Consider the following 22,307-nt stretch of genomic DNA (forward strand, 5'->3'; position numbering starts at 1 on the left):
AGGATAATAGCATATTTCTCTTCTTAGAAAGACACAAAGAAATTAAAATGAAAAAAACACAAACTAGGAGTAATTATTTGCAAAGTCTAGATCTGATATAGAACTTATATCTATATTACATTAAAAAAACAACTCTCCAAACCCAGTAATAAAAAAACAAACAACTCAATTTTAAAATGGTAAAATATTTTAAGACACTTCACCAAAGAAGATACATGGATAGCAAATAAGTACATGCAATGATACTCAACGTCATTAATTATAGGGAAATACAAATTAGAACTCCACTTATATACCACCACCCGCATATTAGAATGTCTAAAATTAAAAAGATTGGCCATATCAAGTCTTTGTTGGCAAGCATATAAAGGAACTGGACCTCTCTATTTCCATGCTACTAGTGGTAACATGAAATGGTACAGCCACTTTGGAGGCAGTTTGGTACTTCATTAAAAAGTTAAATATATAGGTACCACCTAGCTCAGCCATTTTATTCTTAGGTGTTTTCCCAAGGGGAAAAAAAAAAAAAAAGGATATGTCCATACAAAGACTCGCATACAAATGTTCCTAGAAGCTTTATTTGTAATTGCAGAAACTAGAAACAACCAAATTTCCATCAACAAGTGAGTGGGTAAACAAAATTTGGTACATCCATACAATGGAATACTACTCAGGAATAAAAAAGAAACAAAATATTGACGAATGCAACGACAAAGATACTTTTAAAATAATTCTGCTGAGAGAAGACAACTAGATTACATTTATATAAATTTTAGGAAAGGCCAAATTGTCTATAGTGACAGAACACAGAACAGTGGTTATCTGGGAACTGAGATCTGGTAGGGGAGGAGGGAGGATTTCAAAGGGGCATAAGGAAACTTTGAGAGTAATGGAAATGTTCACTATCTTGATTTTATGTTGATGCTTCCACTCGTGCGTGCATATGTCAAAACTTACCAAAATATACAGTATAAATATGTGCAATTTATTGTGTTCTCTTATACCTCCAAAAAATTTTTGATACTTAAATATAAAAACAGATGAAAGAAACTAAAATTTTAAAAATGGATTTTCTTTTTCAGAGCAGTTTTAGGCCCATAGCAATATTAAGCAGAAAGTGCAGAGCTCTCTCACACACTCCCTACGCCAACACATGTATAGCCTCCCGCATTATCAACATCCCTCACCAGAATGGTATATTTGCTACAGTCAATGAACCTATACTGACTCATTATTATCATCCAACTCTATAGTTTCCATTACTGTTCGCTATTGGCACTGTACATCCTATGGGTTTAGACAAATGTGTTATGACATTAAGGATCACACGGAATAGTTTCACTGCCCTAAAAATCCACCTTGAAAATGAGTTTTTTACTTAACTTCTTTTAACACTTTAATTTTTGTGTGTATCTTATGTGCTAATGTTACAAACTAACATTTTAATCTTTTTTATGAACTCAACTGCCTTTTGGAAAATGAGTGAGTGATCAAAGAATATATATCTTGATACACTTGAAAAACTCATCTTTAAATGATATATGATTAAGTACATTTATGTAAAACTTTATTGCAAGAGTTCAGGAGTTCATGTTTCTTTTTAAGAATTCTGTCATTGCTTGGCTGATCTCCTGCATGCTTTAGGCTTTTTGACTCATTCTTGATGCGAAAAGATTTCATACTGAGACTCCCTGGTGGACACAATAATGAAGGTTGTTTAGTTGATATGTTTTTTTTTCAAACTTTACCACCACACTGACCCCCAAGTATTAAATCTCAGCATGAAGATGTTTCTAAGTTACATTTATACAACACAGTCATCCATAACACTTCAGGGATTTTATATTATGGTGTCAAGGTTATCTTCTGTCAGCCATTGTAGTTTTTCATAATCATTGGGTTCTAACATTATGGCTACTGCTTATAAAAACAGTGTTTTAAAAGATATTTCTTATCAAGGTTATGTCCAACATGAATATATGTGCAAATTTTCCTGTGCCATTATAAAATAAAAATCCTTTATTGCCTCATTTTTCCCTGACTAGTTGGATGTATACACATGACATGTTTTATAGCTCATGTAATTCTTTAAATATCACATTTACTGATTTGAGAATTTCAGAAAAAATTTTTGAAAAAAAATTCCTCTGACCTTTCCATTGTATTTGGATCAAGATATTACTAACTTGATTTAAACATTAGATTTTATCTGCTATTTACATGTGTTAAACAATGATTCTTCATAATTTCCCATCTAAGGAAAGAAATGAAGGTATTAACTAATTAACTAAGGAAAGAAATGAAGGTATTAACTATAACATGCAGCAAATTTATAAGCACAAACCATACCAAAATCAGAGGATTCTAGGCTAACACTCAAAAGTAGAAAATTACATGGTATGTGATTCATTTGATTTCTGGTTTAGAAATAAGACAATACAGGTTTTCAGGAAAACTGAAAATTGTTTTGATGTGTTTGTCTCAGTGTTCTTTCTTTTTAAAATTTTTTTAATGTTTATTTACTTTTGAGAGAGAGCACACGTGGAGGAGGAGGGGAGAGAGAGAGAGAGAGACACAGAATTTAAAGCAGGCTCCAGGCTCTGAGCAGGCTCCAGGCTCCAGCACAGAGACTGACGCGGGGCTCAAACTCACCAACCGTGAGATCATAACCTGAGCCAAAGTTGAAGGCTTAACCGACTGAGTCACCCAGGCACCCCTGTCTCAGTGTTCTTGTTCTTACAAAGTTTTGTTATAGGTCACAAAAGGTAAATAATGCATGCCTTCTATTCTTTCTAGAGGGAAAGAGGAGCCTTTGCAAATATTGGTATGATTAAGAGTTGCAGTAGCAAGAGTATCCAGTGTTGAAGGTCATCTTAGCCACGTTGTTTTATTCCTGCTTGCTATAGGATTCTGTATTTTACGCATTTAGATTTCATTCACCAAGCCAAAGAATGGATTTCCACAGGAAACTCCTATTTTGCTTTCCAATAAAACTATTTATTACTTTCCTAATACATGGGTTTAGCACATCTAAACATTTTTAAATGGGGAGTCTAAAGAATTCTGAGCTAAGGTTAACTACAAAGCAGCACAATGAATTAATACCACTCTTTTATCCAGACCAAATTATATATCAAATCCTTGGTGTTTTTAACCATTATGATAACATGTATTGCTTGGTGTTGGCATTCTTGGTGGTAAAAACTGAGTTCCCAAATATGGCCTGAAAGTAGGAGAGCATTAAATGGCATAAGGTAAAAAGAAAATTAGATACATTTTAAGTTATAACAAATCTAGAAGTCAAAGATCACTACTAAAATTTACCTATAAACTTGCTTACCAGGCTGGTTAAACAACAGTGATGTGTAGGACACTTTATAGGGAAAGGATACTAAGGGTTCTCAGAAGAGGCTTTCTTTGGATGCTGGCAATGTTATGATCCCTGAGAGTTGAAGGCTAGAGCAGGAAATACCTAGGAAATGGACATCTTCATAAGAAGAAGAAAACTTGGGGATTACAATTAAGGAAATAAGTTTAATGCCTGATTTTATCAACTAATGTTTAATATATGTAAGTTATGACTTCAGAGTAAGTGAGAAAAGACATAATTGAGGCCACCAGGGGCTGCTATGTACCTAGAGTCCAGGAGAGCAGAGATTAAACAACTTCTAGGATCAGAACATGAGCGTCAAGAAGATCTTTGGGTCTTTGAGAAAGCTCCGATGAAACACTTTATACATGTTCAGTCATCATAAACAGGTAGAAACTTTTGACAATATGCACATCACTCATAATAGAGAAACACAAGTGATAACTAAAATAAGACACCTTAGGTTGTATCAACTTGGAAGAAATTAAAGTTCAATGTTTTTAATGCATTGCTGATAGAATTATAAATTTCTACAGCTTCTAGGAAAAGCAATTTGGCAATATGTGTCAAAATTACAAGTGCCCATACCCTTTGACATAGAAATTCCACTTGTAATAATTTTTCCTACACATATACTCACAAGTGTGCACAATGACCTATTCATCTGATAAATACTTGGTGAGCACCAGCTGCATTGAGTTTCCATTCTAGGCACTCAGAATAGAGCAACAAACATAGTCGAGTCTCATGAAGCTTATGTCGGTTGGGGAGATGGGCTATAAATAAATAAATACAGAATATGTCAAGCGGTGGCATGAAGAAAAAATAGGGTAAGAAGAGTAGGAAGTAATGAGGGAAGGATTCTATTTTATATGAGGGAAATAAGGAGGTGACATTTAAATAAATGAAATGAGGGAGCAAGCTATATAGATACATATGGGAAGAGTGTTCTAAATACACGTCATCATAGCATCATTTGTAAAAACTGGAAAACAACCTACATATCATCAATAGGAGCCTGATTGAATAAGTTAGATACAGATATAGCATATAACATATATGGCTTACAGTTATCTATGTATAAGCACAGAGAAGAAAATGATAAAGTGATTTTTGAAGAGTACTGGGTGGCTGGGGTACTGACCTATTTTTCATTGAATCTCTGTTTAGTCCTTCAAATTTTGCACCACAGGAATGTAGTTTCAGCTTCATATATAAAACACCACAATGACATGGTTTACATTAAATAAATGTCTAAATTTGACTAAGGTAAAAATATCCATCCTGCTTAAAATATTTCTGGGAGTTATGGGAATCCCAAATGATAGTATTCTGCAACGTAAAATACCTGGAGAAATTTATACACAAATACATGTCACATGTGTTACACTAAGAGTATTTCTGGCCTTTCTGATAAAGACAGGCCCTCAGCAAAGGGAAAAAAATGTACCTTCTGAAAGAGCAATTCAAACCACACATCATCATCCATGTCACTAAACAGGACTGAATGTCACAGATCCATAGTATGTTGTCAAATTTTTTAAGAATTTAGGGGTGCCTGGGTGGCGCAGTCGGTTAAGCGTCCGACTTCAGCCAGGTCACGATCTCGCGGTCCGTGAGTTCGAGCCCCACGTCAGGCTCTGGGCTGATGGCTCGGAGCCTGGAGCCTGTTTCCGATTCTGTGTCTCCCTCTCTCTCTGCCCCTCCCCCGTTCATGCTCTGTCTCTCTCTGTCCCAATAATAAATAAAAAACGTTGAAAAAAAAAAGAATTCATATTAGCACTCTCTTGTATGGAAAACATTCTGTACATTTTGCCTGTTCCACATTTGAATGAAAAATGGTCATAAAGCAAAGGCAGGCCTAAAACTGAAAACAAATTCAGGCCAAAAAACTAGGACAACAAATCAGAACAAATACACCAGCACCGAACTCGGGGTCCTCATGAAAACCAATGCTAAAATAAACTCAACACATTCAATTTCCCTGTATTTTCCTCGATTTTATGGAAGAATATGAATTCATCGGGAAGCCATAGACTTGCTACAGACAGGTAAGTTACAGAACAGAAGATAGCTTTAATTACAGGGAAAATTCCAATATTTAACTGGTAAACCTGGCTTGTGCTGACTTCCTCTTATGGACCAGACGCACCACACCCTGAAGGCTGTAACCACTGTCCCCAGTTGACCTAATCAGCCACTCAGGTGTGAGAATGGCAATATAAGCAGAGGCCGGGCTGGGAGAAGTACCAGCAGGCACATTAAACGGGCGGTGGCTATACACAAATGGATCTGGACGGTCTGTTCCCCAGCACCCTTCACCAGTATCTCGCTGTACCCTTCCCCCACTGCCAATAACTCCAGCTTGAAAAGACTCCGTATTGAACACCTGTGGTAGGCAGAATTTCTGGGATTCTACTCATTTTACTTAACTATTTTCAAATCTGAGGTAAAGAATTATAAAATGTACAGATGATTTTGAGGCTAGGGTGATTGTGGTTTGGGGGGAGGGGGTGAGAGGTATCCTTTTGCCAAAGTGTGTTATTGCAGTTTGGGAGAGCACTATCCCGTAAGCTATTCATTTGTGGTGGTCAACAGTGTTCAACGGTTATATTAAGTTTGGACTCAGGAGGCAAGCTCAGAATTTGCTGCCTTTACTACGTCTCTGTTTTTGTTATATACATGTTCAATTTTTCCTGGTGTTTTAGCAAGCAAAACTGTACCTTTGAGTCAATGTGAGCAACACACAGAAACTACCTTTCATGTGGCATTCCCAGTAATTGACAGGAGTGGCCATTGCACTGGTCTGCTCCTCTTCTCAGAACATTCTCATCTTCCTTCAGTTACATCAAGCCACATCAAAGTAAACCACCAAAATCAGTCTGAGATGCTTTCGAGTCCTTTCTATCTGTTTTTTCAGAGGTCAAAGTATAGTTGTATGATACTATTTTCTCTAGCCTGGTCACCACACCATATAGCCAAGTGAGTGACGTGTTCTGGTATAGATCTAATCCCAAATCCTTTTCATATGTCAGAGAAATCAGTGAACCATGAATGAAATGGATGGCTGTCAACTTGTACATTTAATAAACATTGCTTCATAATAACATTAGCTGATGTAACACCTGTGTGGCTCAGTCAGTTAAGCATTAGACTCTTGGTTTCGGCTCAGGTCATGATCTCACAGTTCATGAGATAGAGCCCTGCATTGGGCTCTGCGCTGATAGGGTGGAGCCTGCTTGGGATTCTCTCTCTCCCTCTCTCTCTACCCCTTCCTGCTTGCAGTCGCTCTCTCTCTCTCTCTTTTTCTCTCTCAAAATAAACTTTAACACTAGCTGAAACTGCTATAATAGTTTTATTTTGTTGTTTTACTACATAAACATATAGTAGTACAGGATTCGTTTGTGAAAAGAGAAAGGTGTAGAAGACAAAGGAACTGACAGTGATGGTGGGGAGAGTTTCCCAGAAGCAAATAGTTGAAGATTAAAAAGGCTCCTCTCTAAAAGCATCCCTTTGCAATCCTGACAGTTTCAGTGATGATATCGACATTACGTTGAACATTTTCACCCTCAAAACTCCTTCCCAGACTGTACTGCACAGCCAGCACATCCGAACATGTGGGACCAAAGACAAGGGGAGCCCTAGTCTTGCTCATTGCTCCTGGAAATGACCCCACAGAGAACAGATCTAGCTAGGCTGTAGGAGCATCATTGCTTCTACAGAGTCTCACAAACTGTTTCAGGATTTGGAAGCTTGTGCTGTTCTGGGTCTTTTTGTTTCCTGCGCAGATGTAGGTACACATGGTAAATAACAATAATCCCCGCACTGTAAAACTGAAGTTGTAGTTTTTTTTTTCAGACAGCGTTCTGTACAAATCTGTTTCCAAGGCAATTGGAGTTTTATGTCTTAAAACTCAAGAACATGTAGTAGAATCTTATTGATGGATATTTCATCTTGAGTACAAACTTCGAGTTGCTAAAAAGCAATGTAGGGTATTTATCAATAAAAGCTTATTAGATAAACTTGGAATATATTTGTGGTAAGATCTAAGCATGCTCTCTGTTTATATCAAAGAATTTGTAGTGGTGATACAGGAAAGGACAATTGAAGAAAAAAGGAAGTGAAACTCTTAATGACAAATAACTGTGCCTACTGGTGAGATAATCAGCCAAGTAACAGAAGGGTCTACCGTGAATGTGACTGCTACGGATTAAAACACCAGATACAATAGACACGGTGGCTCTCACAAACAATTAGCTGTTAAGTGTGTGCAAAGAATGCAAGGGAAACTAAGCTCATTGGTTCCAAATATAGCACAGTAAATTTGGACCACACACACAACCTGCCTTTACCAAGCAGAAACAGCATGAGGCCATGAGCAAAGAAGAAACGTACAGGCGCCTGTCAGAACCCAGTTTACACATGCCCATCATCATTTAAAATCAATTTATTTCTCTGTGGAAAAAAAAAGCTCTTCAGAATTTTTTAACACTCTGGATTCCAATTAAATGGTGGTATCCGGGGATGTGGATTAGAGAACCAGGAGAATCTTACCCTATCAGTGTATCATTATAGGAAAAGTGTCAGCCTGCTCTTTGGGGTTATGACAACTGGTTTGTGCCAGATAAACACAAAAATAAGACTAATCAAAAATTAAATGGAAAGTACTTTACCCTTCACCTTCTCAGACAACGTTGGACTTTCAAAATCAGATTTACCTGCTCTCATTATCTCACAGAAGCCCATGACTATTTCAAGACTTTTCTGAACAAAGAAGCAAAAGAAAAGCATTTGTAGAGCAAGATGAGCCTTCTTGTGCCCCCCACACATTCTCTGGGCTTCTCACTTTCCCATCCATGAGAAGTTTTCATTGATTTGTCATTGAGTGCTCCCTGGAGTCCCATGAAAGCATGGAAAATGTGACCATATGTTTCAGCCGTGCCCTTGGTCGCGCAGCTGCTGACACCTTCATTGTCCAGCCTTCAAGATTCTTTAGTACATTTTATGTCTTAGAGACAGAAGTTATTTTAAAGTGATTGACTGAAGCAGAGCTTCTGGAATTAGAACAGGTGTGATTTGCGTACACATCTGTTTGGCCATAAAATATTGGCAAGTAAGTGGGGTATCCAGGCTCGCAGCTGCTTTCCAAAAGCTGCAGACTGCAGTTAACAGCCTTCTGAGACAGCAAGAGTAGGGGGTGAAATACTCTTTCATTGTAGACAACAAAAATTAAATTATCTGCGTTTTGCTTACAATTAATGGTATATTTCTGAATTTTTAATAGAATGAAGTCATCTAAATTCATGGTTTCTAAAGTATCCTTTTCTTTTAAAATGCCCATGTCTGTTCTCTTGTGGAACCCATAGGGAGAGATGCAAATATTTAACGAACTAAACAATTTGAATCGCACGTAAATGTTCCCATTTACTCTCATCATTCCCTTAGAATAAACCTCTGAGGAATAAATACATTTCTTCTAAAGAGGGAAGAGTATCCAGAGAACACCCACATGCAAACACTTGGAACCAGTCAGGCCATTCCACTGGTATTTGTCTCTTCTGTCCTCTGTTGTAAAGATATATTTTAATAATATTGACCAATTGTGAGATGGAAGTTTCTAGGAATACTTTATTAATGTAGTCAGAGCTTTAGATTTTAGGAGTGATATATTAACACACGCTCAGAGAAAATAAATTTTAGCTCTGCTTCTGTAATTCCCCTCACACATTTATACGCAAATATTTTCTCAGGCCAGGAAACAAACTACCAAAGGAAAAATCATCTTGACTTTCATACCAAGATATAAGTTCTCTCCACAAGGCCAGTATTTCCATTGAGATAGGTTGCTTATGGCAAGATTTAATATTCATTAGAAAATCGTGCCTTGGAGGTTATTTTCATCTGTTTGGCATCTCCAAGGGAACTTGACACATAAGCCAGTTGATTTTAAGTAGCTTAAGGCAAAAGAAAATTCCTGGCGATGGCTAGATTCTTCAAATGCTATTCTTTCCCCAGACCACTATAAACGTTTGTAGGCCACCTCCCTTGTGACCATCAAGACCCTAGTTGAAACTACCAGGTGTTTCACATTGTAATCCCCTAGCAATTGTGAAACATATATAAAGAACTGAGCACAGTGTCACATGTAAGATAAGACAGTGTGGCCAGTGCCCAAACAGAACTACTGAAAAATAAGGCCCTTCAGCCATCTCCCAAGGGCAACCTACCATGGCTGCCTAAAAGGAGAGGAGACTTTCAGAACTCACAGATAAGAAGGCAAGAATATAAAGGCTGGAGAAAAGCTGATCTGCTCACATCCCCAGCAAGGGCCTCACACAGGATGAGACTCAAGAACCATCTGAAGACCCAGTCAGTAACTAAGAATTTCCACGTGTGTGTTCTATTATGCTAAATACAACAGGCCCAAAGTCATCTTCCTCAGCAAAACTAAATACAGACCATATTTTTATCTGGTTCCTCCAGTTTCTTTTTCCTCATCCCTTTCAGTTATACCAATACATCTTAAATTTCCAAAACTATTCTTTCATCAAGTTATCCCGCTGTTGGACATCTTCTAAAGATTCCTGTTTTCTTCAGGGTAAAATCCATGGCATTTCTAGCTAAGATGCTCTATGATCTATCTTCACATTGCCTGTTTCTGACTTCTCCCCAAGACCTATACTACATTCTAGACTACTTATTATTGCATTCTTTTGACATCAAGTTCAGGCTCGATTCTGTTTTTGGTCCTGTAGTTCCTTTCACATAAAATGCCTTCCCTCTCCTTTCTAGCCAGTTCCCGCCCATCTTTTAAAAAGCAACTCTTTATCAACATAAACAAGGGAGTTTTTCTGCCCAATCCTGACTTTTAAAAAAAAAATTTAAGGGGCGCCTGGGTGGCTCAGTCGGTTAAGCGGCCGACTTTGGCTCAGGTCATGATCTCACGGTCCGTGAGTTCGAGCCCCACGTCGGGCTCTGTGCTGACAGCTCAGAGCCTGGATCCTGTTTCAGATTCTGTGTCTCCCTCTCTCTGATCCTCCCCGGTTCATGCTCTGTCTCTCCCTGTCTCAAAAATAAATAAAACGTTAAATTTTTTTTTTTAATTAAGGTTTATTTATTTATTTTGAGAGAGACAGAGACAGCATGAGTGGGGAAAGGGCAGAAAGAGAGAGGGAGAGAGAGAATCCCAAGCAGTCTCCACACTGCCTGTGCAGAGCCCCATGCAGGGCTCAAACTCACGAAACTACCAGATCATGACCTGAGCCGAAATCAAGAGTCTGACGCTTAACTGACTGAACCAACCAGGCACCCCGATCCTGACTTTTTTAACCTTCACCCTCACCTACCTACATGACTCATTTTGACTGTTCGTATATTACCATCCATTCTTACATGTATGATTTATATTTCTAATTATATTGGTTCTTCCTAAAGAACAGGTACTATTTCTTACATTTCTCCCTTAGCACTGAACATAGCAGGCACTTGATAAATACTTATAGGAGAACACATGAACCAATGTGCAGTTTGATCTTACATGGAGTAAAGAACAGAGAAGAGGTCAGGAGTCTAAGCTGAGTTAGGTCTGCATGGTTCCTGTTAAACCCTAATTGCCATTGCTAAATGTCCATGTTAACTCCAAATCCTTAAATACATTGTAAAAGCCAATCAAATGTAAAATTACTTCACAGGAAAAAAATGTGAGAACAAAAGTATCACTGGAGCACCCATTTTCATCTAACATGTTTAAAACCAAACTAACTTTGTCTTGTATAAATCACGGCATTATTTCCTAATATTATATATAGGAGGGAAATATATATTAAGGAATTGCGTGTGACCAAAATAAAAACCCTGGAAGGACAGCAGATACATAATCATTTTTTTTAAAGTATTTTCATGTCAAAAATTAAAAACTCTGTTTATGGGCAACAATTTCTGGTCAAATCATCATAATATATAAATATGAAAATAGGTCAGTGATATCTGTAGAATATAAACTATTTTAAACTCTTCAGTCACCTGAGAAATATCAAATTGGCAAAATTGCACTTAATAAAAAATATGTGTTTACTTTGTACAAGGCCCTGTCCTGTGAATATCCTCATTTAATCTTCTCAACAAATCTATGAATTAGACACCATTATTCCCATTTTATACCTGTGCAAACTGAAGCCAGAGAGATTAAGTAACTTGCCCAAAGTCACACAGCCAGTAGAGGGCAGATCAGGATAGGCATCCAGGAGTCTAACTGCACTTTGAGAACAACCCATGTGTCCATTTCCTTTATCCAGGCAGGAGGTATTAATAATGATGCCTGACATCATGATCCATGACGACCCACGGTTGAAAGATGAATCCTTACTTAGCACAGAGGAACAGAAGATTTTGTACATTTTCAAAATATTAAAATCCTGGCTAGAATCTTTTTAACACTTGTTTTATTGTTCATTTCAGCATCATTATTGCCTTATTCAACAGATCGAATGGACTTCTAATCCCTTCACCAGTTTATGAAGAACTCAGTTAAGAAATAGAAAGCATCCCTACTGATATTTTAATCCCTGCTGAAACATAAGAGAAAAATAGCAGATATAAAAAGAAGAAAAACAAAATCCTTGAAAGGTCTGTTCTCTGTGATAAAGTGTAATACAATGAGCCTCCTCAAGCCAATAGCCTGGAAAGAAAATTTCAGCTTTTCAAAGGACCATATTTGATGTTCAGTTGCCGTATAAAACTCACAGAAATGCAGTCTTATACACATTAGAGTGTGACCTTAGGGAAGCTAATTTATTTGTGGATCTGTGTCTTCATCTGTCAAGCGAAGAGACAGATGGTTTCTATTTACATCATTTATTCCTTAATGTGCTTTTATATTTATTTCTTACATTTGCTTTAATTTATAAAGAATTTGAAATAATTGCATAAGCTATAAATATTCCTACATACCTAAGTAATAGGTATGATTTAGTGAGTTGATGGCAAATTTTTTCTTTTATTGCTTTATTTTTTATTTTGAAAAATTGTAAAGCTGTAAGAAATTGAAACAATAGTTCAACAAAGATTATATGTCCTTCACCTAGATCCACCAGTTGTTAAAGTCTTCTTCACACATTTTGCTTTGTCTTATTGCCCTCCTGCCCTCCAACTCTCACACACACAGACATATCCAGTTCTGGACAAAACCATTACAAAGGAAGTTACACTTTGCAACTAATTACATCCCATAGGTCTCTTAAGAACAAGAACATTCTTGGGGCACCTGAGTGGCTCAATTGGTGAAGTGTCTGACTCTTCATTTTGTCTCAGGTCATGATCTCACAGTTGATGAGTTTGAGCCCTATGTCAGGCTCTGCATTGACAGCACAGAGCCTACTTGGGATTCTGTCTCTCCCTTTCCCTGCCTCTCTCTCTCTCTCTCTCTCAAAATAAATAAATAAACTTAAAAAAAAGAGAGAAAACAAGAACACTCTGTTGCATAAATACATCAATTACATACCCAAGAAATTTAACATTGATACAATATTGTTTAATACACAGTCCCTATTCAAATGTCTCTGTCCACAAAGATGTCCTTTCTAAATGTGTTTTTAAAATTGAAGATCCAGTAAAGAATTATACACTTCATTTAGTTGTCATGACTTTTTGCTTTCCTTCAACTTAGATAGTATCCTGCTGTTGTCTTTGTTTTTCATTGCACTGACATTTTTTGAGGACTCCAGGACAGTAAGTCTTAAGAAATGTCCCATAATCTGGATTTGTCTGATTGTTTCCTTGTGATATCAAGTATTTCGATATTCAGTATGCAATAATCCATTACTATCATGATTTTTTTGATGCTCATAGTGTTTCAAATTTAGCCAGTCCGGTGGTTGTTCTGTGGTCTCCAACATGTTCCCGTTACTTTCTCAGCACTTCCTTGCTTTCTGATGTTCCAGGTTTATCTTCTGCTCTCTCTCAGGGCAAGAGCTGAAATCACCCAATACACCAAAAATCCTGGTTCTGTTTCGTGGGAATGGTATTTAGAAACTAATATCTCAGTGCTTGCAAATGCCATTTGCATCCTGGCCCTTTCAGTGGACAGAACTAGGAAAGAGAATCTGTTAAAATCATAAGCTCACTAAAATAGATGATCTGTTTGGAGTTTATGATTGATGCATGTTTTGAATATGAACTCTATTTTTTTCCTTTCTCAAGATTATCCTATTGTTCCAACACTTCTTTTGTACAGTAAGTTAATATACAATTTTATCATATACTTATTTTCTGTATTTACTTGGGTCTTATTTCTGTACATACTTTGGCCTGGTTTTGAACTTTCTATTCTTTTCCAGTGGTCTATCTATTCATATGCCAGTATCCATATTCTTCATTCTCTTTTATGGTGATAAGAACACTTGACATGAGGTCTACTCTCTTAAATGTTTAAGTGTGCAATGCATTGTTGTTGACTATAGGTACAATGTTGCAAATCAGATGTCTAGATCTTATTCATCTTGCTTAACTAGAAGTTTATGCCTGGTAATTAGTAACTGCTCATTTCCTCCTCCTTCCAGCCCCTAGCAACCACCATTCCACTCTTCCAGCCTATGAAATTATTTTTAGATAACTCATATTTGGAGAATAATGCAGTATTTGTCTTTCTGTGACTGCATATTTCACTTAGCCTGATGTCCCTCAAGGTTCATCCATATTGTTGCATATTGCAGAATTTCTGTCTTTTTTAAGGCTGAACAATATTCCATTGTATGTATATGCTACGTTTCCTTTATCCATTCATCTATCATGGGCATTTAGGTAATTTTCACATCTTGGCTATTGTGAATAGTGTTACAATGAACACAAGACTGCTATTATCTCTTTAAGATCTGGATTTCAATTCTTTTGGATAAATACCCAGAAGGAAGATTGCCAGATCATATGGTAGTTACATTTTTTAATTTTTTGAGGAAACTCCATACTGTTTTCCAGAATGGCTGCACCATTTACATTCTCACCAACAATGTTCACATGTTCCAGTTTCTCCACATCTTTGCAAACACTTGTTGTCTTTTGGGTTTTTATGATACTAGCCATCCTGACAGGTTTGAGTCCAGTATCATATTCTTTTAATATGGAAACTTTAAATGTTTCATTATCATTCTCTCCTGAATGATAATATAATCCTGAATGATTTTATAATCATTCTCTCCTCACTGTTCTTATTTTCTGGGATTTTGCCCCATGTGTATTTTTTCAGTATGAGTATTTTTATATGTTATTTTTAAATAATTTCAAATTTATACAAAAGTTGCTGAAATAATACAATGTCCCACATATACTATATGTACAACAAAAATTATGTGTGCTTCAAGGTAGGTGCTTCAAACCTTTCATATTCTTCAGTGACTCTGAGCTATAAAGATTCTTCTAAATGACAGTTTACTCAGATTCTGGTTGAGTTATCAAGTCAATATCATATCCCTTGAAGTTTTTGCTGAAATTTTTAGGTGAATCTAAAAAATTATTAAAATAAAATTTTAAATTTTTAAGTGAAAATTTAAAACCAATTGAGACTATGATATATCAATATCAAAGACAATTTTTGATCATTCATAGACAACTTAAAAATTATTTCCATTTTTGTACATTGCCCTTCGACTCTTGTCCACATGCTCCTAGATTTTTTAATATAACGTAATAAACCTCTAACTTGAGTTGTTGTGGTTTTTTTTTTTTTTTTTTTTTTTTTATTAAGTAGGCTCCATGCCCAACATGGGGCTTGAACTCACAACCCTAAGATCAAGAGTTGCATGCTCTACTGACTGAGCCAACCAGGTGCCCTAAGTTGTTTTTCATTAATCATATCAAAATCTTTCTCCAGGTTTATGTGTAATCTACCTCATTGTCATTTTGGAAGATTGAAAAATATTTTGAATTTTGTCAACATTTATAACATTACTACTGGGCAAGTTTAGTTCCATGCTGTGTACCCACATCAGCGTCACCTCCCACACCCCCAGCAAAGGTAACTAACTATTATTCTAAATTTGTATCTATCATCCCCATACACACCTTTCTCTCTTTCTTTCTTTTTCTTTCTTTCTTTCTTTTTGCTAAAATGTATGTATTGTTAAAGCAGTACCAGTACTATGTTGCATGTTTTTAAACTTTATAGGAATGGTATCATATTGTATGTATTCCCCTACAACTTACATTTTTCATCCAAAATTAGGTTGTAAGAATTATCTGGGTGGATATATACTGCTTTAGTTCCTTAATTTTCACTGCAATATACCATTCTGCTATTTGATTCCATCGTAATTTTTTTACACATTCTTCTGTTATTGGACATTTAGGTTGTTCTTAATTTTTACTGTTACAAATGCTATCATTCTTGTAAATACATTTTCGTATGCTTGTGTGGGAGCTACTCTAAGGTATGAATGTGGCAATGGATTCCTATTCCATAGGATATTGTATCTTAAAGTTACCTAGTTATTGCCATATTATCTTCCAAAGTAGTTCCATTATATTCTCCCATGACAGGTCCTGGTATGCTAATAATAGGTGCTATGATCTGAATGTTTGTATTCCCCCCAAAATTCATAAGCTGACATCCTAACCCCCAAAGGTAATGGTATTAGTTGATGGGGACTTTGGTAGGTGCTTAAATCACAGGGGTAGAGCCCTCATGAATGGAATTAGTGCCATACAAAATAGGCTCCCAAGAGATCCCTGGCCCCAATTACTATGTGAGGATACAAGAAGTCTGCCGCCTAGAAGAGGGCACTCAAGCTGACCCTGCGGGCACCCTGACTTCCACCCTTAACACTTCCCAGCCTCCAGAACTGTAAGCAATAAATTTGGGTGTTTATAAGCCACCCAGTCTGTGATATTTTGTTATGGCAGCCCAAATGGTCTAAGACAATAGGTATCTTTTGACTGGTAATTTTGCCTGACAGATATTTCATTTTGATTTTACATTGCAATTTCCTAATCACTAGTGAAGTTAAGCATTTTCTCATATATTTATTTAGCTACTTATGATTCCTCTTCTACAAATTTCATGTCCAGTTCTCATTTTTCTGTTGGATTGTTTTGATCTTTTCTGATTAATATAAATATGAAGGAGTTATAATTTTTTTGATATCAGGTGGCGATTTCTAGCAAACTTTTTTTTTACACTAAATATTTTACTGTGTACTGCTGCCAATGTATATAAAATAATTACCATAGTGAAACAATTTTATGAAAGTTCAGAGAGGTAGATGTTCAGGACTGACAAAAGTAGAAGTTTATGTAGGATAGCACGTGTTATAGGGATAAGCTTTTGTACAGGCTTCAAATTTAGCTGTCCTCTCACAAGTTCATGAAAAGTGGTTTAGGAAACCTCCAAAGATTCATTTTACTACAAAAAGGAACAGACTTTCTGGGGTCTGAAGGGATTTGTACTTAACGATACTCCAGTTAGCAGGGGGTCATGTTGAGCGTTTTGCAGACAGAATTGTTTCAAATCTGCATCTGCCTGGACAACCTGAGGGCGTCCAGCCAGCGCTGTTGAGCTCCTGCCTTCACAGCAGCGCTGTTGCAGGAACCAGACTTGGCGCTCGTGGGAGGAGCAGGGCAGACTCCTTGGTGGGTGCCTGGATCAGTTAGGTTGTGGATCCTCTGGATCCTCGAGCTCCAGCAAACTCTTTTTTCTTTTTTTTTAAATGTTTATTTATTTTTGAGACAATGCAAGAGACAGAGTGCAAGCAGCGGAGGGACAGACAGAGGGAGACACAGAATCTGAAGCAGGCTCCAGGCTCTGAGCTGTCAGCCCACAGCCCTACACGGGGCTCGAACTCACGAACTGTGAGATCATAACCTGAGCTGAAGTTGGAGGCTTAACCACCCAGGCACCCCTCCAGCAAACTCTTAATTGTTCAGTATTTATTAACAAATACCTCAATAGACATTCCTTTGAACATATTATTGTGCCTACATAAAAATATTTCTGTTGTATAAAAATAAGATGTGAATTTCTAGAAGTAGACTTGATATTTCAAGGGCTATGTGCATTTTTAGATTGCTCACCTAAAATTTCCATAAATTTACATTTCCATGAACATTGGGTGACAGTGACTGGGTTTCCATAGCCTTAAAAACACTAAATCTAATCAGTCTTTACTATTTCTTCTTCTTCTGCATTGGCTACTGATGGGCTTTGTTTGTTTTTTCCAAAGCGATATATGTGCTTTGTTTTCCTATGACTTTGAAAAGGTGGTTTTATCATTCAGTATTAATCCTTTCTGTGATATGATTCAAATACTTTCTTCCAGTCAGTTTTGTCCTTCAGCTTCATTCATAATAAATACCTTTTTCAAACAGAAGTTTCAATTTTATGTCATTTCAAATATGACATTTTTTAGCTTTATTTTTTCTCTCCCCGAAGATTATAGAAATATCACACTGTACCACACACATTGAAAGAAATTTCAGACTCTTTAGATTTTAGAAACCTGCTCAGAAATTGTTTTTGTGTGTGTGAGGCAATATCGTTTTTAAAAATCATTTACTCATTGTTCCAACATCATGTAGTTAATTGTTCATGTTTTTCTCACTGACTTGAAATCATGTATACATATACATGTGTATCTGTGTAGGATAACATTTTTTACTCTATTCCTTTAGTCTATTTGCTTTTTCTTAAGCCAATACCATGCTGTTTTGATTATTGTGATTTTATAATATGTTTTGCTATCTGGTGGGGTAAAACCCCAATCGAAAGAGGAACCTCCCTTCAAAACTCTCTTGGCTATTACTGTGCATATCCAGATGAATTTTGAAATCATCATTTTGTCAAGATCCTCCCAAAGGGATTTTATTTTCTCGTATTCTATACAGATAAACACTTTCCTCAACCAAATTGGATGCTTAAGGGATCCTTTATGATTCAATTAGAAGTTCTGAAAATTGAGTTCTAGGGAAGAAATAAAAAGTAATAACAAAAACACCCATCAAAATCACTTTTCTTTCAAATGCTTAATAAACATGATCTCCTTTCTTCCTTTTAACAACCCTGCTAGGGATGTTTTGTTAAACTCATTTTAAAAGAGAAGAAACTGAAGTTTATTTTAGGGAGCTTTATAGGCTGAGAGACTACCCAGCTGGAAACGTGAACAAGGCATTATCACTGACTCTGAAATTAGAACGCTTAACCCCTTTAGTTTCTCTTATCTCTAGAGCAGTGGTTCCCAAAGTGCTTTTCCTTGACCAGCAACAAAAGAATGCCTGGGAACTTAGAAATGCAAATTCCCTGGCACTACCCCAGACCTACTAAATCAGAAACTTTGGGGATGGAGTCTAGCAATCTGAGTTATAGAATACCTCCAGGTATTCTGAAGCAGGTAAAGTTTGAGAACCACTGATCTAGAATCTAAAGACTGAGAGTAATAAGAAGAAATATTGTGTAACAATAATTAGTCACAAGGTGTAACAAGAAATGTTGGAGGGGGTGGGGACAGAAAAGAACAGCACTCCTTGAAAGGAGCAAGAAGAAATGCTACAGACTCTTGAGTTTTTCTATTAAATGACTATTGTGTTAGTGATAACAACAATCTCTACCTGGCTCAGAGGATAAAAAGTAAAACAAAAAATGTTTAGCTAAATAGGTCCCACATACTTTTCAGATCAGAAACACTGAGAAACCATTGAACTAGACGGAGCATATAAACATCTAAGATGTATCATCCCAGCTCTGAGATCTGCAACAGAGAAATGCATGAGTGACTCTTTGCTAAGACCCAAATGCCTGTCCATATGGATTTTTATCTCCTTCAGAGGTCAGACTATAAACAGGTCTGGGAACTGAGTGCCAAAGTTTTGAAAAACCCTAAGAAGAGAAAACACTGACAGATAAAAAACAATTAGGGGACACTGTGGAGAAAGACCAGCATAAAGCAGCGGTGTGGTTGGAAGGCTGAGGAGAAGGGCCAGTGGCTGAGGAAAGGAGCGAAGCCTACCAGAGTGGACATCGGAGAGGCTGAGCCAGCAGCACCATCTGGGGTGGTGAGGTGAGCCATATGCCCTGCGCATTTGGGGCTTTCCACAGCTGAATCTGATTAAAATGGGAGCAAAAAAATAACTTTTTCATTATTATTTTTGAATCGGATACATTTACCATTATTTGCAACAATATACAGTTTGGCCAAATTCACATTTAGTGAAATTAGTACATGGAACCAGCTGGATTTGTCCGTGCAAAGAGGACTTGGTGGGTTCAGGTGCGTAGCATCTTTGTAAGAATTACCTATTAACTCAGTGATTAAAGATAATTAGCCTTTCAAGAAGGTATCCTGTCAGGATTAGGGATAAATTCTTAGAGAAGACGCACTGTAAAAGGCACAGGCTTGGATTGAACACATTTAAAATATTCCCTGGGTCCTTTATTGGGTAGTGAGGTGCCTGCTTGGCTCAGAAAAAATTCACACAAGATTTTCAAAATCACCCTGCGAACAGGAAGACTGTTACTGTAGCATATCTTCACCACCCTCTTGGAATTTAAAGCAGTATTTTCAAGGTTTATTATTTGTATTGGTTTTAATAGGATTCTTTTATGAACCAGTTTAATGAGGAGTATTCAATTATTGCTTCCTGAAAACACTGCTGTAATATCAGACTCCGTGCTGTGAGGCCTCTCTCAGTAAAAGTGTGTGTGATCTGAATGGAAAATAAAAGAACTATGAAATAGCCATCCTTTACTATACCAAGCTTTCTGTCTGCCAATGTGAATGAATGGTGGATAGATGCAAACATCTCTTTCTAGTTTGGTAAAACCATTGCATGTAAAAAGAAAGTGTATTTAAATCTCAAAATCCACACTGTGACACTTATCACAAAAAGACTTCCTCAGAGTAAGACTTTCTCTATTTCCTTTGACAAATCAGAAAGGATTGGGCAGAGGTTTTCTAAACCTGTGGGATGATTAATTAGAGAGGGTGCCCCAGGCAAAGCTCAAGAATCCAAAAACAAACATGCACATTTAATGTGTAACGCTCAATCTGGAGTTTTATACTGGATCTAGCAACTTGGAGAATGTGCCCCAAGGCATGGCTCAGAGACTCTGCTAAAGAAATAAGAGTGATAGCCCTGAAAAAAGAGACCCAAATTGTTAATTCACTTTTAATCACTAATCAGAACCTTTCTGAATGCTTGATAAAACCATCATGCAACTTGAGCTGAAAATGTTGTTACTTTTATGCGTATTTAATTACAGCTATGAAAGCTCTCAAGAGCTCATACACATAGAAGATAACTTTTCATTTTTAGGAATGATGACTGGGAATTTTCAAAACCAGCTTAGGAGGTTCTAGAATAAAGCCATCATTGACATAATGGTTAGGGCAGGAAAATACATTTATCCTGACCAGATCAAGACCCTCTTCATCCTGCCCTGATTACTGATGTATCATACTCAGGCTTTGAACTTTTATGTGGATGGAAGAGAATTAATTAACTCCTTGTCACCCAAGCATTTGTCACTTGATACTAGACAATTTCATATATGATGTAAAGTGTACCTCATGAAAGAATGTCATTAACTTCCACGGAGAGCTTCATTTAGCTTTTCAGTCTTAAACAGGTTAGCCTCATCCTTGTGAGAGAATAACGTGAAACAGAAATTACAGAACAAAAAACACTTCTTTGAACAAACACTACACAAGGATTGTCTACATCAAAATATGATGTGAATAACTTCCTCTGAGTTCTGAAAGGGCAACGTTCCGTGTCTCCACCAGCATCAAGAAGTAGCTTGTTGGGAGTGAAGAGAAACAGCTTGACACCATTGCACCCCCACTGTCCCTCCTCCCTGCACCTGCTGCATCCCAATTCTTTGATTTTTGACAGTTGTCATTCTCTCAATCTTAGATGAGATGGCACACCAGTGCAACCTGAAAATAAATCTCCCTAGCTTTCCTACCCCTTTCCAGCTAGATTGCCACCCTCTTGCTCCACAGAATTTCTGGCTCTGGCATCATGTACATATTAAGTATAACTGATTTTTTTTTTTTGCTATTATTGTTATTACAATTATTATTGTAATTGTTCCAAGGTGAGGTTGAGGATTCTCAGAACTTCCTGTTAACAGTTCTCTCCCTCCTGCTGAGCTAGAGATTACCACCCCATTGTGCCAAACTTTTAAGTATGTGGGGATATTTTTATTAAAATATTTTTCATATTAGCTTACTGATTTGGGTTAATATGATTATATTACTTAATTGAAGGGGAGAAAAACGGAGGCAAAGATGCCATGCACTTCCCTAAAGCTAACATCAAGGTAGAATTTACACGCCCTGACTTTCTTACTAGTAGTCAAGCCAGTTATAAAACAAAAAACACTGTCACTCAAGGAAGTGTTTATCCTGGGGTAAGAAAATTGATATAAATAAACTTACCATATTAGTGCCAGAACACTGCCCTTTACCACTCATTCATCACCTATTAGATTAGATTAGCTAGAATTGAAAAACATTCACAGGAAGAGAAATGCCCATCATCAAGAATATGGCCCAATGGAACCAGCCTTTATTGAGTACACACCAGTATAAAGGTACCAAGCCCAGGGGCCCTGAAATTTTCAAAGATAAACAAAGCTTGTCCCTACCCCTGAAGACTCCAATATGCTCATGTTGTTTTTCTGTCATTGGGAACAATTCCCACTAATTATCAGCAGACTCACTGACACCAGTGCAAATACCTCTTCAGATACTGGGTTATGAGATTGTTATAATCCACTCCTCAGCCTCTGGGACACTGATCTTTATCAAATTCAAATCCTTGAAATCATCTTTTTCTAGATAGATAGATAGATAGATAGATAGATAGACAGATAGATAAGGAATTGGCTCACATGATTATGGAAGTGGAAAAGTCCCAAGATCTGCAGTGAGCAAGGTGGATACCTAAAAGAGTC

Source organism: Panthera pardus, unplaced genomic scaffold (assembly GCF_024362965.1).
Source record: "Panthera pardus isolate Hobbes unplaced genomic scaffold, ASM2436296v1 HiC_scaffold_17, whole genome shotgun sequence".
Classification (NCBI taxonomy): domain Eukaryota; kingdom Metazoa; phylum Chordata; class Mammalia; order Carnivora; family Felidae; genus Panthera; species Panthera pardus.